Below are 18820 nucleotides of genomic sequence, written 5' to 3'. Positions count from 1 at the left end.
TTTCAGTAATTACAATTTATTTTCGCACTGGAAGTATTGCCATTTGTTCCATTAATATCCTGATAAATCATCTTTTGCTTTGAACTCAGGATTTTCAAATTCCAAGCTTGCCATTTCTTTCGGCAGACTTTGCAGTGAAGAGTTATCTCTTCCTCACTAGTGTTTTTAAATAATAATTACATGACAGAAACATGTGGCACCCCTTAGTATCTTAAAGCACTTGTAATAACAGACCTTTGCAATTAGTCACAGATGATCTTTTAATTAGTTGTGAATACCATAGAACATCATGGATTTCCAGCATCCTGTTGTATTAAAAAGGGACTCAGCTCTGTTTACACAACCAAGGTAAAAAATAATTGTCCAAAATATCTATTTTAAGGGCTTGCTTCCTAGGACCTCTTTCAGTACCATGCACTGTATCATTCTGAGTTCAGAAAATATAATAGAAACCATACTAAGTATCTCAAAAGAGAGTTAAATACAGGGAATTTGTTAGCCGGTGTTGCAGTAATAGAAACATTAAGCAGCAAAAATTTAAAGAAACACATAAGTAAAAACTACAGGAGTTGTTGTTACCCATGGGTTAGAAGGACTAAAGAGAAATGGTTGCTTGGCATTATCAAACTAGGAAGCTCAGAGATGAGAATCAACAAGGTTAAGATTTTAGCCTCTTAAAAAGGGGCACAACTTGGCTGCTGTTAGTACCTCACCAGGAGCTTGGAGGAGGCAATTTATGGATCTAGAATTCATTTTCTGGGGACGGGTGCAGTTTGGTTCTTCTGGTAACCATTGAGAGGGTACAGTGAAGCTGGTTCTGAAAGATACTAGAGGCAGAGGAACAGGAGGTCAAATTGCCAACATCCGCTGGATCATGGAAAAAGCAGGAGAGTTCCAGAAAAACATCTATTTCTGCTTTATTGACTATACCAAAGCCTTTGACTGTGTGGATCACAATAAACTGTGGAAAATTCTGAAAGAGATGGGAATACTAGACCACCTGACCTGCCTCTTGAGAAATCTGTATGCAGGTCAGGAAGCAACAGTTAGAACTGGACATGGAACAACAGACTGGTTCCAAATAGGAAAAGGAGTACGTCAAGGCTGTATATTGTCAGCCTATTTATTTAACTTCTATGCAGAGTACATCATGAGAAACCCTGGATGGAAGAAACACAAGCTGGAATCACGATTGCCAGGAGAAATATCAATAACCTCGGATATGCAGATGACACCACCCTTATGGCAGAAAGTGAAGAAGAACTGAAAAGCCTCTTGATGAAAGTAAAAGTGGAGAGTGAAAAAGTTGGCTTAAAGTTCAACATTCAGAAAACAAAGATCATGGCATCCGGTCCCATCACTTCATGGGAAATAGATGTGGAAACAGTGTTAGACTATATTTTTCTGGGCTCCAAAATCACTGCAGATGGTGACTGCAGCCATGAAATTAAAAGACGCTTACTCCTTGGAAGGAAAGTTATGACCAACCTAGATAGCATATTCAAAAGCAGAGACATTACTTTGCCAACAAAGGTCCATCTAGTCAAGGCTATGGTTTTTCCTGTGGTCATGTATGGATGTGAGAGTTGGACTGTGAAGAAGGCTGAGTGCTGAAGAATTGATGCTTTTGAACTGTGGTGTTGGAGAAGACTCTTGAGAGTTCCTTGGACTGCAAGGAGATCCAACCAGTCCATTCTGAAGGAGATCAGCCCTGGGATTTCTTTGGAAGGAATGATGCTAAAGCTGAAACTCCAGTACTTTGGCCACCTCATGCGAAGAGTTGACTCATTGGAAAAGACTCTGATGCTGGGAGGGATTTGGGGCAGGAGGAGAAGGGGACGACAGAGGATGAGATGGCTGGATGGCATCGGTGATCAATGGACATGAGTCTGAGTGAACCCCGGGAGTTAGTGATGGACAGGGAGGCCTGGCGTGCTGTGATTCATGGGGTCGCAAAGAGTCGGACACGACTGAGTGACTGAACTGAACTGAGAGACTGTTATCAAATGCTGAGGTGAGACATTGCTGAGACAATGCTGCCAATAACAGCAAGCTCATAGAAGAAAGGGGGTTCTTTTAATTTCTTTCTTCATAATGACTCCTTTGAGTACTCCATTTACCAGAATCTTAACAGAAGGACAATAGATGAAAAAGTAGTATGCAGAGTTCCAGCTCCAGAATCACAGAGGAGAACAATATATGTATATGTGAATATATATGTGTGTGTGTGTGTGTGTGTGTGTGTGGATTTGTTCCAATATATATTTTGTCACTTTTGAAATCAAGTGTTGAGTTTCCAGTTAGCTCACTAGAATTTTTTTTTTCTTTTTAAACATTTATTCTAAATTATATTTCACACCTTTTTCACAGGAGTCATATTCACAGGGTACTTTTTCTTGAAGGAAGAGGTCTAATACTCAGATTAAACGGTGTTTATACTTTTAAAATAGAGTATTTCTATTAGCACTTTGCTGTTAATGAACATAACAGAATTTTGCTTGGGAACACACTGAATGATCCAGTGGCTTTCTCTAGTATCTGGCTACCATAAAATCATTAACTCTCCAGACTTTTTCTGGGTAGCTCTGATTGGGAAATTCTCCTTCTACTGCCTTGAGCTCTTCACCTTGCTCCTACTGAAATGTCTGTTTAGTTTTATGGTTATCCACTGATAAGACTTTCCACTGTGTCTCCATTGGCACGTCTCTGACCAGGTCCTTTGAGTAGGGTTCAGGAGTAACATTCAACATTCTTGAATGTTACTGATACCCCTATGATTTGTCCATTTGTTGCTATTCTTACAAATTGACAAAAAAACATGAAGGCAGAGCTTCAGGGGCACAACCTTCCTTTCCAATTTAGTGCTGAACCCAGGTCATCATATCAATCAAAACCATCTTTAATTTTATTTCCAAATATGTGGTGTCTAGAAGAAATGCTTTTCCAAGTCTCCAAGACCCCAAGTTATCTTTTATTTTTTCTTGTGACTTTACTGTCTGAACTCATTGTTCTCTTGTAATAGCTTGCCGTACACAATCAATTAGCAATTAACACACACTATTAAGTTCATTTAATCATCATAATCATCAGCCCAGAGCTACAAGTTCATTAGATATATAGCTTCTTTCCAGTTATCAAGTCTTCAGTTTTATCAAATGTTTTGCTGCAGCACAGCATGAATCTGTATTTCCCTGCTCTCTGGAGACAGTTTTCTCACTACTGAGATTCACATGACAACTATTCAGGTTGTCAAGTGAATAGCTCTCTAATGATAGCTTGATGAGCCAGTGTCATAAATTTCAGTGTTTGTTTGTTTGTTTGTTTTTAATAACAGTATCCCTTTTTTTGGCCATAAATGTTTTTATTAGTCAGATTAGTCTAGTCTCTATGGTGGTAATTAATATATTCCAAATTTTCCCAACAACAATTTAAAATTTTTTCTTATTCTCACAAAGTCTGTTGTGGGTCCACTAGCTATTTTCCAAGTAGTGACTCAATAATTCAGAAAACAGTTATCTTGCAAACATGCTGTTTAGAATATATAGTTTCTAGGTCAGGCGCAGGGGTGTTGGGTGTTCACACACTGGCTCATAAATGCTTTAATATGGACATGCCACGAATGACTTATGCTCAACAACATTATCCATAATTAGTCATACTCCTTGGCTTAACTGAAAGGACATTGGGAAATATGGAGAGCCCCTGGACATATTGGGGAGCACATAGGTTTATGGGGAGCAGTAAATGCAGAGGCTCAAATGAACATTGATATTCATGATCATTCTTCAATGGAGCTTACATAACTCAGGATAATTAAGTTCCTAACAGAAATTCAGATTGTTTCCAAACTTCTGACATTAAAAAATGCTCCTGTGAACATTTATGTTTCTTGAACTCTTACTGTGTGTCTTCTGAAGATACAGTCTTAGTGGTAGTATTTCCAGAATAAGAGTCACCCTTTCCTACTGACACTATGTTGGATAGATCTTTGTGCTCTCTATAGTGTTAGTCGCTCAGTTGTGTCCAACTCTTTGTGACTTCATGGTCTGTAACCCACCAGGCTCCTCTGTCCATGGGATTTCCCAGACAAAAATACTGGAGTGAGTTGCCATTTAGTGCTGTATATTTTCACACGCTAGTAAGGTAATGCTCAAAATTCTCCAAGCCAGGCTTCAGCAATATGTCAACTGTGAACTTCCTGATGTTCAAGCTGGTTTTAGAAAAGGCAGAGGAACCAGAGACCAAATTGACGACATCCACTGTATCATAGAAAAAGCAAGAGAGTTCCAGAAAAACATCTATTTCTGCTTTATTGACTATGCCAAAGCCTTTGACTGTGTGGATCACAATAACCTGTGGAAAATTCTGAAAGAGATGGGAATACCAGACTACCTGATCTGCCTCTTGAGAAATTTGTATGCAGGTCAGGAAGCAACAGTTAGAACTGGACATGGAACAACAGACTGGTTCCAAATAGGAAAAGGAGTACGTCAAGGCTGTATATTGTCACCCTGTTTATTTAACTTATATGCAGAGTACATCATGAGAAACGCTGGACTGGAAGAAACACAAGCTGGAATCAAGATTGCCGAGAGAAATATCAATAACCTCAGATATGCAGATGACACCACCCTTATGGCACAAAGTGAAGAGGAACTCAAAAGCCTCTTGATGAAAGTGAAAGTGGAGAGTGAAAAAGTTGGCTTAAAGCTCAACATTCAGAAAACGAAGATCATGGCATCTGGTCCCATCACTTCATGGGAAATAGATGGGGAAACAGTGGAAACAGTGTCAGACTTTATTTTTCTGGGCTCCAAAATCACTACAGATGGTGACTGCAGCCATGAAATTAAAAGACACTTACTCCTTGGAAGGAAAGTTATGACCAACCTAGATAGCATATTCAAAAGCAGAGACATGACTTTGCCAACAAAGGTCCGTCTAGTCAAGGCTATGGTTTTTCCTGTGGTCATGTATGGATGTGAGAGTTGGACTGTGAAGAAGGCTGAGCGCCGAAGAATTGATGCTTTTGCACTGTGGTGTTGGAGAAGACTCTTGAGAGTCCCTTGGACTGCAAGGAGATCCAACCAGTCCATTCTGAAGGAGATCAGCCCTGGGATTTCTTTGGAAGGAATGATGCTGAAGCTGAAACTCCAGTACTTTGGCCACCTCATGCGAAGAGTTGACTCATTGGTAAAGACTCTGATGCTGGGAGGGATTGGGGGCAGGAGGAGAAGGGGACAACAGAGGATGAGATGGCTGGATGGCATCACTGACTTGTTGGACATGAGTCTGAGTGAACTCCAGGAGTTGGTGATGGGCAGGGAGGCCTGGTGTGCTGCAATTTGTGGGGTCGCAAAGAGTCTGACACGGCTGAGCAACTGATCTGATCTGATCTGATTTTTAGTCTTTTTATATTTGCTAATCTGAAAGAAAAAAAGCAATATTTTATAATTTTTAATTTATATAATTAAAATGAATTTAAGCATGTTTAATTTGTGTTGTTCTGCCCTTTGGATTGGGGCTTCCCTGTTGGCTCAGTGATGAAGAATCTGCCTGCCAATGCAGGAGACCCAGGTACAGTCCCTGGTTCATTCCCTTCTCCAGAGGAGAAGGGAATGGCTGTCCACTCTAGTATTCTAGCCTAGGGAATTGCATGGACAGAGGAGTCTGGTGCACTACAGTCCTTGGATTTGCAAAGAGTCACACATTACTGAGTGCACGTTCATCCTTTAGATTATTTTAAAATTTTTGTCTAGGTCCTTTGATGCAATTTTTGTTTTTAAATGAGAATCTTTGTTAAGTTTTGCAGTTGGCTTATACATGACCCCTGAGGCCATAGTGGAAAAAAAAATCATGCCTAGCAGCCATAATCTTTTGTTCTTTATGTCCCTCTTTTTTGGGCAATTGGAGGCACTGGTTCAGCAACTTAGAGACATAAGGATTCTTTCTTTTCTTCACTCTACCTGACTTTCCCAGATAGGTGAGAAAAAATTAACTATCTCTCAGATTGGCCATGGTCTGAAATACTAGTACAGTTCCTCTAGGTTATGGGATAAAATAACCCTGTGCTCCATAAGGTATCCAGGAATGACATGCAGGTTTTATGTTTTTTTTTTTTCAACTGAATTTCAGATGCTTTTTGGACATATTATCCATCTCTGGTTCTAGAACAAAGCTTGATTATTTCAATATTGATTTATATCTTTTGATGACAATATTTCATTTATATTGAAGAGTTCTTAGAGTTCTAAAAATGTATTTAACACAAATGGTGGCTTATTCTGTGTTTAAGATTATTTATTAAAGTAGTAACCATATTTATTTAGCCTTTACCTATTAAGCATATATAATGGATATTTTTGATGTGAGATTATTTTCTTTTTAAAGTAAATGTGTATTCTGCCATATATAGTTTTTAAATCTTCAGAATTCAACTGTAAAGTCATAAGATTAGTTTACTGGAAGTAACTGAAATGGGTACCAGACTATTGTAGAAGAGGTATTGAAAAGATGACTTGTAATTTAGCAAGTATATTGTATAAGAGTTTTGATAGAGAACTCTGAGAATAACTTTGGTCAATTTCATTCAAAATTATGAGACTTTGCACTCACTGATAAAATAGATATGACAAAATAATGGCTGATATTAGATGCCAATCACACACACAGTTGTCTCCAGCCATCATTCTGTTTCCAAAAGAACATGCTGTGCCTTCCTAACTCAGGGAATGGTTCTTTCTTTGCATTTCAGTTCACTTTAATACATGTGTCTTGCTTGTTTCTGTTTCTGATTTTGTTGTGGTCTCACATGCAGTTAATTCCATTATTTAAAAATAATATGGACTTCATTTCTTTGGCAAAGCCAAAGAAGAAATGTAGAGTTTGATGTACCTCCCCATATGTATTGTGTTCTGATTCTGGTATACAGGTCAATCTAATTCTATTATAAATTCCCTGAGATGCTGCATTTTAAAAATTTAAGTGAGTAGACACAGATTTTTCTGTGCTCATTTAGGTACCTCAATTTCAAATACTAGCAAGTACATAGTGTCATCCATCTACTTTTGTACTTATAAAAAATGCCCACAATACTTCTGCTGCTGCTGCTGCTAAGTTGCTTCAGTTGTGTCCGACTCTGTACGACCCCATAGACAGCAGCCCTCCAGGCTCCCCCATCCCTGGGATTGTCCAGGCAAGAGTACTGGAGTGGGTTGCCATTTCCTTCTTCAATGCAAGAAAATGAAAAGTGAAAGTGAAGTCGCTCAGTTGTGTCCGACCCCACAGATTGCAGCCCACCAGGCTCCTCTGTCCATGGGATTCTCCAGGCAAGAGTACTGGAGTGGGGTGCCATTGCCTTCTCTGCACAATACTTCTATAGAATGTTTTTTCTTAAAGCATAGATTTACCTCATCTATGTATTATATTTGTTTATGCTAGTTCTAATTTTGATGGATTCTTTTGTATATTTGAACACCTGTGGTGTTATTTCACCACAAATTTTTAACAAAGTATGACAGACAACAAAATTGAACAAGTCCATGTTCAGAGAAAATGATATTTTCTTGGGTACATTGTAAAACACATGTTGGTGGCCTGGGGAAATGTGCATCAGTTACCTTCAGAAAAATCACATGGGTCTTTTAGTATGAAAGAGGAGTTAGAATGTTTACGCATGTGTGTCCATATGACCTTTAATATGATCTTTAATATACTTGTAAGTACAAAGACTGCCTGATTTAATTATACTATAGTTTTCTAATACTAAAGTCTTTCTAGTGTTGAACCAAGTTGTCTTCCTGTGGGGCTCATAGACTAGTGATCAGCCATACAAAAATACAAAAACTTCCGTTTAGACATTATAAGTTTTCTTAGAAACAGATGTCAGAACAACTTCATTAAATTTCTTTCCCTTTATACTTTATTCTCTTTTCTACAAGAGATGATAATCTGCTTAGGAAAGGTGTATAGGATGTTGACTTGTTACAGTATTGGTAACGTTTGCTTAAGTTCAGATTTTTAGGTACAGAGCATTTGGTAAGATTCAAATTCCTTAAAATGACATATAGTGTGAGAAAAAAAAGAGTATTGTGAGTAGAAGGTGAAGAGGGAGTGGTTCTGTGGGGATGGTGACTCATCAGCATTCCCTCTTCCTCCAGTGTGAATTACAGTTCATCCACGTGCACAGCTACCAGTGCCTGCAAGCAGGTGGAGTCTGACAAGTTTGTGAGAGCAGTGGCCTCCCTGGTTTTCAGAAAGGGATGAAACTGAGGGCTTAGGACTTCATTCCCCATTTGGGACTGATGAGAAACACTGGACTGGAAGAAACAAACTGGAATCAAGAATGCCGGGAGAAATATCAATAACCTCAGATATGCAGATGACACCACCCTTATGGCAGAAAGTGAAGAGGAACTCAAAAGCCTCTTGATGAAAGTGAAAGTGGAGAGTGAAAAAGTTGGCTTAAAGCTCAACATTTAGAAAACGAAGATCATGGCATCTGGTCCCATCACTTCATGGGAAATAGATGGGGAAACAGTGGAAACAGTGTCAGACTTTATTTTTCTGGGCTCCAAAATCACTACAGATGGTGACTGCAGCCATGAAATTAAAAGACGCTTACTCCTTGGAAGGAAAGTTATGACCAACCTAGATAGCATATTCAAAAGCAGAGACATGACTTTGCCAACAAAGGTCCGTCTAGTCAAGGCTATGGTTTTTCCTGTGGTCATGTATGGATGTGAGAGTTGGACTGTGAAGAAGGCTGAGCGCTGAAGAATTGATGCTTTTGCACTGTGGTGTTGGAGAAGACTCTTGAGAGTCCCTTGGACTGCAAGGAGATCCAGCCAGTCCATTCTGAAGGAGATCAGCCCTGGGATTTCTTTGGAAGGAATGATGCTAAAGCTGAAACTCCAGTACTTTGGCCACCTCATGTGAAGAGTTGACTCATTGGAAAAGACTCTGATGCTGGGAGGGATTGGGGGCAGGAGGAGAAGGGGACAACAGAGGATGAGATGGCTGGATGGCATCACTGACTTGATGGACGTGTGTCTGAGTGAACTCTGGGAGTTGGTGATGGACAGGGAGGCCTGACATGCTGCAATTCATGGGATCGCAAAGAGTCGGACACGACTGAGCAATTGATCTGATCTGAAACTCTGGATTGGTAGTAGAGAGCTCTGTGGCAAGAATCAAGACTGTGGTTATTGGAACAATTTGGCCCATGGAGATCCACTGACCCCTGAGAGGAGGGGCAGCACTATCTTGCATAAAGTGTCATGGGAGGAAGACTTTGCTAGTCTCCTTGGACAATAAGGGTTTACAGAAGACAGGTAGCTTTAATCCATCCCTGTCCTGCGGCATGCAGACCACAGATTCACAGCTGAAGAGAGAATAGAGGAGCAGTGTCTTTCTCTTGCCACTGTAAGAGACTGATGGTTTACCAGCTGTCAGATTGCCAGTCTGCAGGAGCAGAGAGGTGAAAGAAAAGGAAAGAGGAAGGAAAGCAGATAATGAAGCTTTGTTACTTCTGTTGTCTTCAGTTCAGTTCAATCACTCAGTCATGTCCGACTCTTTGCGACCCCATGAATCGCAGCACACCAGGCCTCCCTGTCCATCACCAACTCCCGGAGTTCACCCAGACTCACGTCCATCGAGTCAGTGATGCCATCCAGCCATCTCATCCTCTGTTGTCCCCTTCTCCTCCTGCCCCCAATCCCTCTCAGCATCAGAGTCTTTTCCAATGAGTCAACTCTTCGCATGGGGTGGCCAAAGTACCGGAGTTTCAGCTTTAGCATCATTCCTTCCAAAAAACACCCAGGGCTGATCTCCTTCAGAATGGACTGGTTGGATCTCCTTGCAGTCCATGGGACTCTGAAGAGTCTTCTCCAGCCTGCAGTTAAGAACGCTGATTACACCCAATGCCTACAATGTAAAGTATTGTAGCATCTTGAGTTCAGGTGCCTAGAAACTTTTGTATACAAATGAAAAAGAGAACACCCAGGACAGAGGCCTCCTGTTGAAATAGCAATCATGGAGACAGTAAGAATTTTAACCAAAAATAATTGGACATATAAGATGAGGGATTTCTCTGGTGATCCAGTGGTTAGAACTCCATGCTTCCAATATAGGGGCCATGGTTAGATCCCTGGTTAGGGAACTAAAATTCACATGCTGCAGGGTGTGGCCCCCCAAAAAACAAAAACCTTAGATCCTTATGTATTTAGGGATGAAAGGGTACAATGTCTGGGATTTGTTATAAAATAGTCCAGTAGGGTTAGGAGGATAGTGCATATGGGTTTCCATGAAACAACACTGGCCATGTGCTGGGTGATAGTTGAAACTAGGTGGTGAGTACATGGGAAGTGGGAAGAGAAGTATGTAATTATACTGTTGTTTCAACTTACGTATAAATGTTCAATATTCCATAGTGTTTCATTGAGAAATTATCTTGAAGAATAGGGTGATCACTACTGAGAACCAGTTTAGTGGCCTGGAAGATAAAATAGAAGAAATAACTAAAGTTTCAGAATGGAAATGCAAAGACATTGAAACATTGAAGGAAAAGATTAGAGACTTGGGAGAATGTTGGATGATAGAAATTTGGAAGGAGAAGAATGAATACATGGAGGAATTATAATAACTAAAGAAATGACAAAGGAAATTTTCCCTAGTTTGAAGAATGATTTTTAGTTTGTTCATTAAAAGAACTTAATAGGTTCCAGGCAAGATTGATATAAAAAGACCTATTTAGATATATTTTAGTGATGTTTCTGATTCATAAAATAAAGAGAACATTCTTACAAGGCTCTAAACAGAAAGGAAAAAGTAACATACAAGGAAAAAAAAAAGTCAAACTTTCATTGAACTTCTTATCTTTAATACTGGAAGCTAAAAGCACAGTGTAATAACTTCTGCTGACTAGTGAAAGAAAAGGACTTCAACTCAAGAATCCTACATGTGGATGAGATATAATTTACCTGTCAAGGGGAAAGAAAGATATTAGTTGATAAGCAAAGACTCAGCGTATATAAGATCCACACAGTCCATCTGAAGAAAATTGAGCAAGAATTCCACTAGAATGATGAATGAATCACAACAGTGGCCTTAGGAGAATAGGAGATAAAGAGGGGAAGAAACATTAATGAAGCTAAATAAAGATCTGAAAGTAGAGGAGATATTGTCAAAGCAATCCTAATAAGAGTCTGCAGTGAAAAGTGCTAAACTGTCCCAGTGAAACAAAGAATCAGGGGTGAGAGAAGAGGCAAAAGAAAGAAGAGCCAGCAAAGATCTTTTCAGACATTGGGTTGGAGTTGGCTGCAGGAAGTACTGATACCCCAAATCTCATCTTATTGAGTAAGAAAAGTAAATTGGGAACTAAGCTGTGAGTGGGGAAAACCGTTCTAATCTTTCTTTCATGTAAGAGTAGAGAGACATGTATTCCTTAATGAGTCCTCAGAATAAGAAAGTAACCATCTTGGGAAGAATATTTCCAGAGTAACAGGAGGGAAAGGAGGTTATGTAATGATTCAATAAAACTAGGGAATATTAGAAAAAGGAAAAGAAAAAGAAAGAACTAATAAAGTAAATGAATAGTAAACATAAAATAAGATCAAGAAATAAAATCTATTGTTATACAAAATGTGAATAATCTACATTTTTCTGTTAAAACTCATATACTGTGAAAATAGAAAAAGTTCATTAAAGAAAGATGAACACATTAAAACCGTGATAAAGTTAGAAATAAAAGGATAGGTAAGCACATAGTAGAGAAATACAAAAAAATTTTTTAAAGTAAGTGACATCATTAATTACATTCAAATTTTATTTTTAAGGACAAAAGCATTGAACAACTGAGCAGCATAAATGGAACATTACATAATGATAAAAGACACAATTTATAGACTAGATGTTTTTCTCATATATTTGTGTGCTTTAGGAAATAGAGTACTCAGTGCCCCCTGTAGCAGGCCACTGCCAGAGTCTCCGCTGGAGACTCTTCAATGAGACTATGAGCCATGCCGTGTAGGGCCACCCAAGATAGACAGGTCATGGTGGAGAGTTCTAACAAGACGTAGTCCACTGCAGAAAGAAATGGCAAACTACTTCAGTATTCTTGCCCTTAGAACCCCATGAACAGTATGAAAAGGCAAAAAGACCTGACTCAAAGAACTGACTCCTTGGAAAAGACCCTAATGCTGGGAAAGATTAAATGCAGGAGGAAAAGGGGACAACAGAGGATGAGATGGTTGGATGGCATCACCCACTCGATAGACATTTTTTTTTTTTTTCGATAGACATTTTTGAGTAGGCTCTGGGAGTTGGTAATGGACAGGGAAGCCTGGGGTGCTGCAGTCCATGGGGTCATAAAGAGTCGGACACGACTGAACTGAGGAAATAGAGTAGCTAAGTTTATACAGTAAAAGTGATTTGAAATTGCAAAGTAAATTTAATAGTGTTGATAGTGTCACAAGATACTGAAAAAAGAAACATTAAGAATTTTTGGAGAGGGTGTGGAGGAAAGGGAACCCTCTTACACTGTTGGTGGGAATGCAAACTAGTACAGCCACTATGGAGAACAGTGTGGAGATTCCTTAAAAAACTGGAAATAGAACTGCCTTATGATCCAGCAATCCCACTGCTGGGCATACACACTGAGGAAACCAGAAGGGAAAGAGACACGTGTACCCCAATGTTCATCGCAGCACTGTTTATAATAGCCAGGACATGGAAGCAACCTAGATGTCCATCAGCAGATGAATGGATAAGAAAGCTGTGGTACATATACACAATGGAGTATTACTCAGCCATTCAAAAGAATACATTTGAATCAGTTCTAATGAGGTGGATGAAACTGGAGCCTATTATACAGAGTGAAGTAAGCCAGAAGGAAAAACACCAATACAGTATACTAACGCATATATATGGAATTTAGAAAGATGGTAACAATAACCCTGTGTACGAGACAGCAAAAGTGACGCTGATGTATGGAACAGTCTTATGGACTCTGTGGGAGAGGGAGAGGGTGGGAAGATTTGGGAGAATGGCATTGAAACATGTAAAATATCATGTATGAAACGAGATGCCAGTCCAGGTTCAATGCACGATACTGGATGCTTGGGGCTAGTGCACTGGGACGACCCAGAGGGATGGTATGGGGAAGGAGGAGGGAGGAGGGTTCAGGATGGGGAGCACATGTATACCTGTGGTGGATTCATTTTGATATTTGCAAAACTAATACAATTATGTAAAGTTTAAAAATAAAATAAAAAAAAGAATTTTTGAGATCTAGATTAATAATATGAAAGACTATGACTAAATAATAACCAATAAATAAATGATTATATAAAGTATAGAGATCATATAGATTACATACACATACATATATACATATATACTCGTACCCATGAGTGTACCTATATATCAAAAGCAAGAGTGAGAAATTTGCAGCCTTTGTCATATTAACCTTTTGTCATATGTCTGGAAATTTTGCAAAAAATAGAAATGTTCTTGATTACAAAGTAAATTAGGCTTCCCTGGTGGCTCAGATGGTAAAGAATCTGCATGCAATGCAAGAGACCCCTATAGCTCAGGAACCTTTCTCAGTGTAAAATATGCAGCAGAGACTAAGATTCCTGTCCTCCTTGTGCTTTCATTCTAGAGCGGAAGAAAAATACTGAAAAAAAAATACAAGTTTGTAAAATAAAAATGAGGCAAGAGAATATTATAGAGCTGAAATGAGATGTATTTCAGTTTAGGTGTTATAAAGCATAGAGGATCCCAGGATTCATGTTGAGACATTATCAAAAAAACCAAAAGCAAGTAGGAAAATAAATAAAACTGAAATTAATTTAAAGATTAAATATGCAAATAGAAAAAGAATATTGGGATGGAGAAGGATATTAAATAACACAGAACCAATTTTTACTCTGGAGCAGGATGAGCATGCATGATGGTGGAGTATAAAAATGTACATTTGGTGTTAAACATGTAAAGGGGCTTCCCTGGTGACTCAGATGATAAAGAATCTGCCTGCAATCCAGGAGACCCCAGTTCAGTCCCTGGGTCAGGAAGATCCTGTGGAAAAGGGAACACCTACCCACTCCAGTATTCTTGCCTGGATAATCCCATGGACAGAGGAGCCTGGCGGGCTACAGTCCATGGGGTTGCAAAGAGTTGGACACAACTGAGCAAAACACTTTCACTTTCATTTCCAGTATCTTTTCTCTTCCTTTCAAAGAGAGTATATGAGTGTGTGTGTATGTATGCTTGTAAGAAAGGGCAAGGATACAAGGATTTCTATAAGAATTTTTTTTTAATTAATTAATTTTTTAGTTGAAGGATAATTGTTTTACAGAATTTTGTTGTTTTCTATCAAACCTAAACATGAATCAGCCATAGGTATACATATGGCCCCTCCCTCTTGAACCTCCCTCCCATCACCCTCCCCATCCCAGTCTTCTAGGTTGATACAGAGCCCCTGTTTGAGTTCCCTGAGACATACAGCAAATTCCCATTGGCTATCTATTTTACATATGGTAATGTTAGTTTCCATGTTACTGTCTCCATATATCTTGCCCTCTCCCCATGTCTATAAGTCTGTTCTCTATGTCTTTTCTCCATTGCTGCCCTTGCAAATAAATTATTTGGTACCATCTTTCTAGATTCTGTATATATGTGTCAGTATATGATATTTATCTTTCTCTTTCTGACTTACTTCATTCTGTATAATAGGCTCTAGGTTCATCCACCTTGTTAGAACTGACTCAAATACATTCCTTTTTATGGCTGAGTAATATTCCATTGTGTATATGTACCACAGCTTCTTTATTCATTCATCTGTTGATGGACATCTAGGTTGCTTCCATGTTCTAGCTATTTAAATAGTGCTGCAATGAACATTGGGGTACTTGTGTCTTTTTCAATTTTGGTTTCCTCAGGTATATGCCTAGGAGTGGGATTGCTGGGTCATATGGTGTTTTATTCCTAATTTTTTAAGGAATCGCCATACCGTCTTCCATAGTGGCTGTATCAATTTACATTCCCACTGACAGTGCAAGAGGGTTCCTTTTTCTCCACACCCTCTCCAGCATTTATTGTTTGTAGACCTTTTGATGGTCATTCTGACTGGTGTGAGGTGATACCTCATTGTAGTTTTGATTTGCATTTCTCTAACAGTTATATTGAGCATCTTTTTATGTGTTTGTTAGCCATCTGTATGTCTTTGGAGAAATGCCTGTTTAGATCTTTTCCCCACTTTTTGACTGGGTTGTTTGTTTTTCTGATATTGAGTTGCATGAGATACTTGCATATTTTAGAAATTAATCCTTTGTCATTTGTTTCATTTGCTATTATTTTCTCCCATTCTGAGAGTTGTCTTTTTACCTTATTTGTAGTTTCCTTTGCTGTGCAAAAGTTTTTAAGTTTAATCAGGTCCCACTTGTTTACTTTTGTTTTAATTTCCATTATGTTAGGAGGTGGGTCTTAAAGGTGGATCATAAATCTTGTTTTGATTTATGACATTGAGTGTTCTGCCTGTGTTTTCCTCTTAAAAGTTTTATAGTTTCTGGCCTTACATTTGGGTCTTTAATCCATTTTGAGTTTATCTTTGTGTATAGTGTTAGGAATTGTTCTAATTTCATTCTTTTACATGTAGCTGTCCAGTTTTCCCAGCACCACTTATTGAAGAGGCTGTATTTGCCCCACTGTATATTCTTCCCTCCTTTGTCAAAAATAAGGTTCCCATAGGCACATGAGTTTATTTTTCAGTTTTATATCTTGTTCCATTGGTCTATAATTCTGATTTTGTGCAAGTACCATACTGTCTTGATGACTGTAGCTTTGTAGTATAATCTGAAGTCAGGAGGGTTGATTCCTCCAGTTCCATTCTTTTTCTCAAGACTGCTTTGGCTATTCAAGGTCTTTTGTGTTTCCATATGAATTGTGAATGTTTTTGTTCTAGTTCTGTGAAAAATGCCATTGGTAATTTGATAGGGGGCATATTGAATCTGTAGATTGCATTTGATAGTACAGTCATTTTCACAATATTGATCCTTCTTACCAGAAATTGTTTTTATATTCACTTATTAGGCCAAGACATGAGACTGCTTTCTTTTCAAAAAGAAAAGACTTAGGAAATAATGTTGTCTTAGGGAATAATGATGATAATGATGATGATAGTTGTCATAGTAACAGGGCACCAATGTCAATAAAGTGCTGACATTATGGATGCAGTATTATTAATTATATTTACTATTTCATATCAATAATGTCATGCAGATCCCTTTTTCCAAATGAGCAAACTGAGGCCCAGAGAGTTAACTTTCTAAGCCTTAGTTTCATCCATGAACTAGTGTTAAGTATAGTACTTAATATCGCCGTGGGGTGGTGTTAGAATATGTGAGGTTAGACTGCTTTGAAATTAATGACCAAATCTCCATGGCATAATACAACTCAGGTCTCCTTCCTGTGCATGCTACATGAGCCCTGTGAGTTGGCAGGTGCTCTGAACCTTGCAATCACAGAGCTACCTAAACTAAAGGAAGCTCCAGAGTCTTGACTTTCTCACTGGCTGGAGCAGAAGTGAGCATGGAGCTTCCACACATAAATGCTTCATTCATCCCATTATCCACAGCTGGTCACCTAACCCTGCCTAAGTGCAAATGGGCTGTGTATGTTAGAGAGAGGAGGAGGACCATCTGTTTATGCGCACTGATAATATATGCCACAGCATTTAATAAGAGGTCATTCTTCTCATAGTGGCTGTCACATAGGAAATGATTCAGCAAGAGAAGTAGACTATCATAAGTATAAATACTACCCACTTAGCGTCAGAATCACTTAACTTCATTGAACCAGAAGACATATACTTGAATATACATATTAGAAATCAGGGAGGTGGATCTACAGAGTTGTACATATATATATATATTACAAAATGGAGATTATGAAGGGGGAAGAAATGCAATATTTTTTGCTCATTGATAATAGGTTAAATGATTTTCTCAAAAGTGTATTTTGCATAGGTATATGTAAGATAAGAAAATTTCTGGTAGAACTGAAAGAACCGCCAATACATATTTCTTTGCTTAATTCTCAAAAGCTCAGAATGGCGAGACAAATTAAAATTGAAGAAAAGTCTCAAGAGAAGATGTAGAGTCAAAAACTTTAATTTAGTAAAATAGGTATTTACAGCTACAGAAATAATTAACGAAATGCATATGCAACAGGAACAAATGTGAAAAAAAAAAATAAACTACCCATACAAATCTTTCTGTAGAGATGGGGCAGTGTGATTAGAGATCTAAGAGAAAGTAAGGACAGGTAAAAGCAAGAGACTCACATCAGAGGTGATATAACTAAAATAAGATGGTGCAAAACTTGAAAGAAAAACAGCTAGGTTGGGATGGCAGAGTGAAAAAGAAACTTTGGAAGTTCAGTTCCTTCTGGAACTTTTGCAAACAAAAAAATATATTACTTTTTGTTATAAAACAGAGGTCCAGATTTAATGAGATAGCTCACTATTAATCAAAGGGTGAAGGCATACTGAATTTAAGAAAAGATATTTCAGGTCCAGGATGCCAGAAGACAAAGCTGCGGCAAGAGGATGGAGGGTAGTTGTGGTGCATGCTTTTGTCTTCACCACAAATCTCTACACAAATCAGAACAAACCTTTACCTGCCTTTTTCAACAGCATGTGGGAGAAAGATGAAATTCCTGGTGTAACAAAGCAAGGCCTATTAAACAAAGGCATGCTAGTGACGTTTAGTAATAGTTATTAAAAAAAAAATTAAAAATTGGAGTCACTGTATTGCAGGAAGAGATTACAGATTTTTTCTGGGGCTTCTTTTACTAAGACTGGGGGAAAGAAATGACAGACCGACAGAGAAGGTACAGTTCTTTACTGAACATAGAAAGAATCAGAAATCATATTGAAGGTGAAAATTGAGCAGAATTTTTACTATGCTATCTGGAGAAGAATAAATCTGAGATGGGGAAAAAACAGCAGCTCCCACCATTATTTTATGGTGATACGATAGAGCCCTTTATCATCATGTTGGTGGTCTAGGCTTTCGCCAACAAGGCCAGCTGCCATTTCATGTGTTTTGAGAATTAGTTTTTTTGTTCATCCTTCTGCCATTTGTCTCTCCTGCTTACTCTGTGTCGCTAGTTGTAAAGAATCTGCCTGCCAGTGCAGGAGATGTAAGAGACATGGGTTTGATCCCTGGGTCAGGAAGATCCCCTGGAGGAGGGCATGGCAACTCACTCCAGTGTTCTTCCCTGGAGAATCCCATGGACAGAGGAGCCTGGTGGGCTTCAGTCCATAGGGTTGCACAGAGTTGAACACGACTGATGTGACTTAGCATGCACGCACACTTACTCTGGAAATATCTTTGGTTATTTTTGAAGCTCAAAGGAAATCCTGCCCTATAGACACCCACCCAAACACTTGAAGGTATTTATAGTTCTAGGAACTGAGGTTTCCTGCCGTCTCATTGCTTGGATAGATCAATACCACAGCAAAGCATTAACTTTTAATGAACAGTTGCTGTGTTCCAGCCATGATCCCAATCATTTCATGTACATCTTCTGACTTAATGCTCATGCTACAGGATATCCTATATCCTACTGTTTGGGATCTTGGATATATTGTGGAATATAACAAAAAGAAAGAGAGCATGGCCCGATTGATACAGAATTTTGTAAGAGTGTAATGTTTTGTTTTGTTTTTTCAGTATTAAGGTAAAAATAACTTAAGGCAGTGACAGCTTAAATTCAAACTTCACTTACTGTTATTGAAATATGAGAGGAAAGTGGAATA

The sequence above is a fragment of the Bos mutus genome, chromosome 4, assembly GCF_027580195.1.
Source record: "Bos mutus isolate GX-2022 chromosome 4, NWIPB_WYAK_1.1, whole genome shotgun sequence".
NCBI classification, from domain to species: domain Eukaryota; kingdom Metazoa; phylum Chordata; class Mammalia; order Artiodactyla; family Bovidae; genus Bos; species Bos mutus.
Note: the sequence above shows the minus strand (reverse complement) of the source record.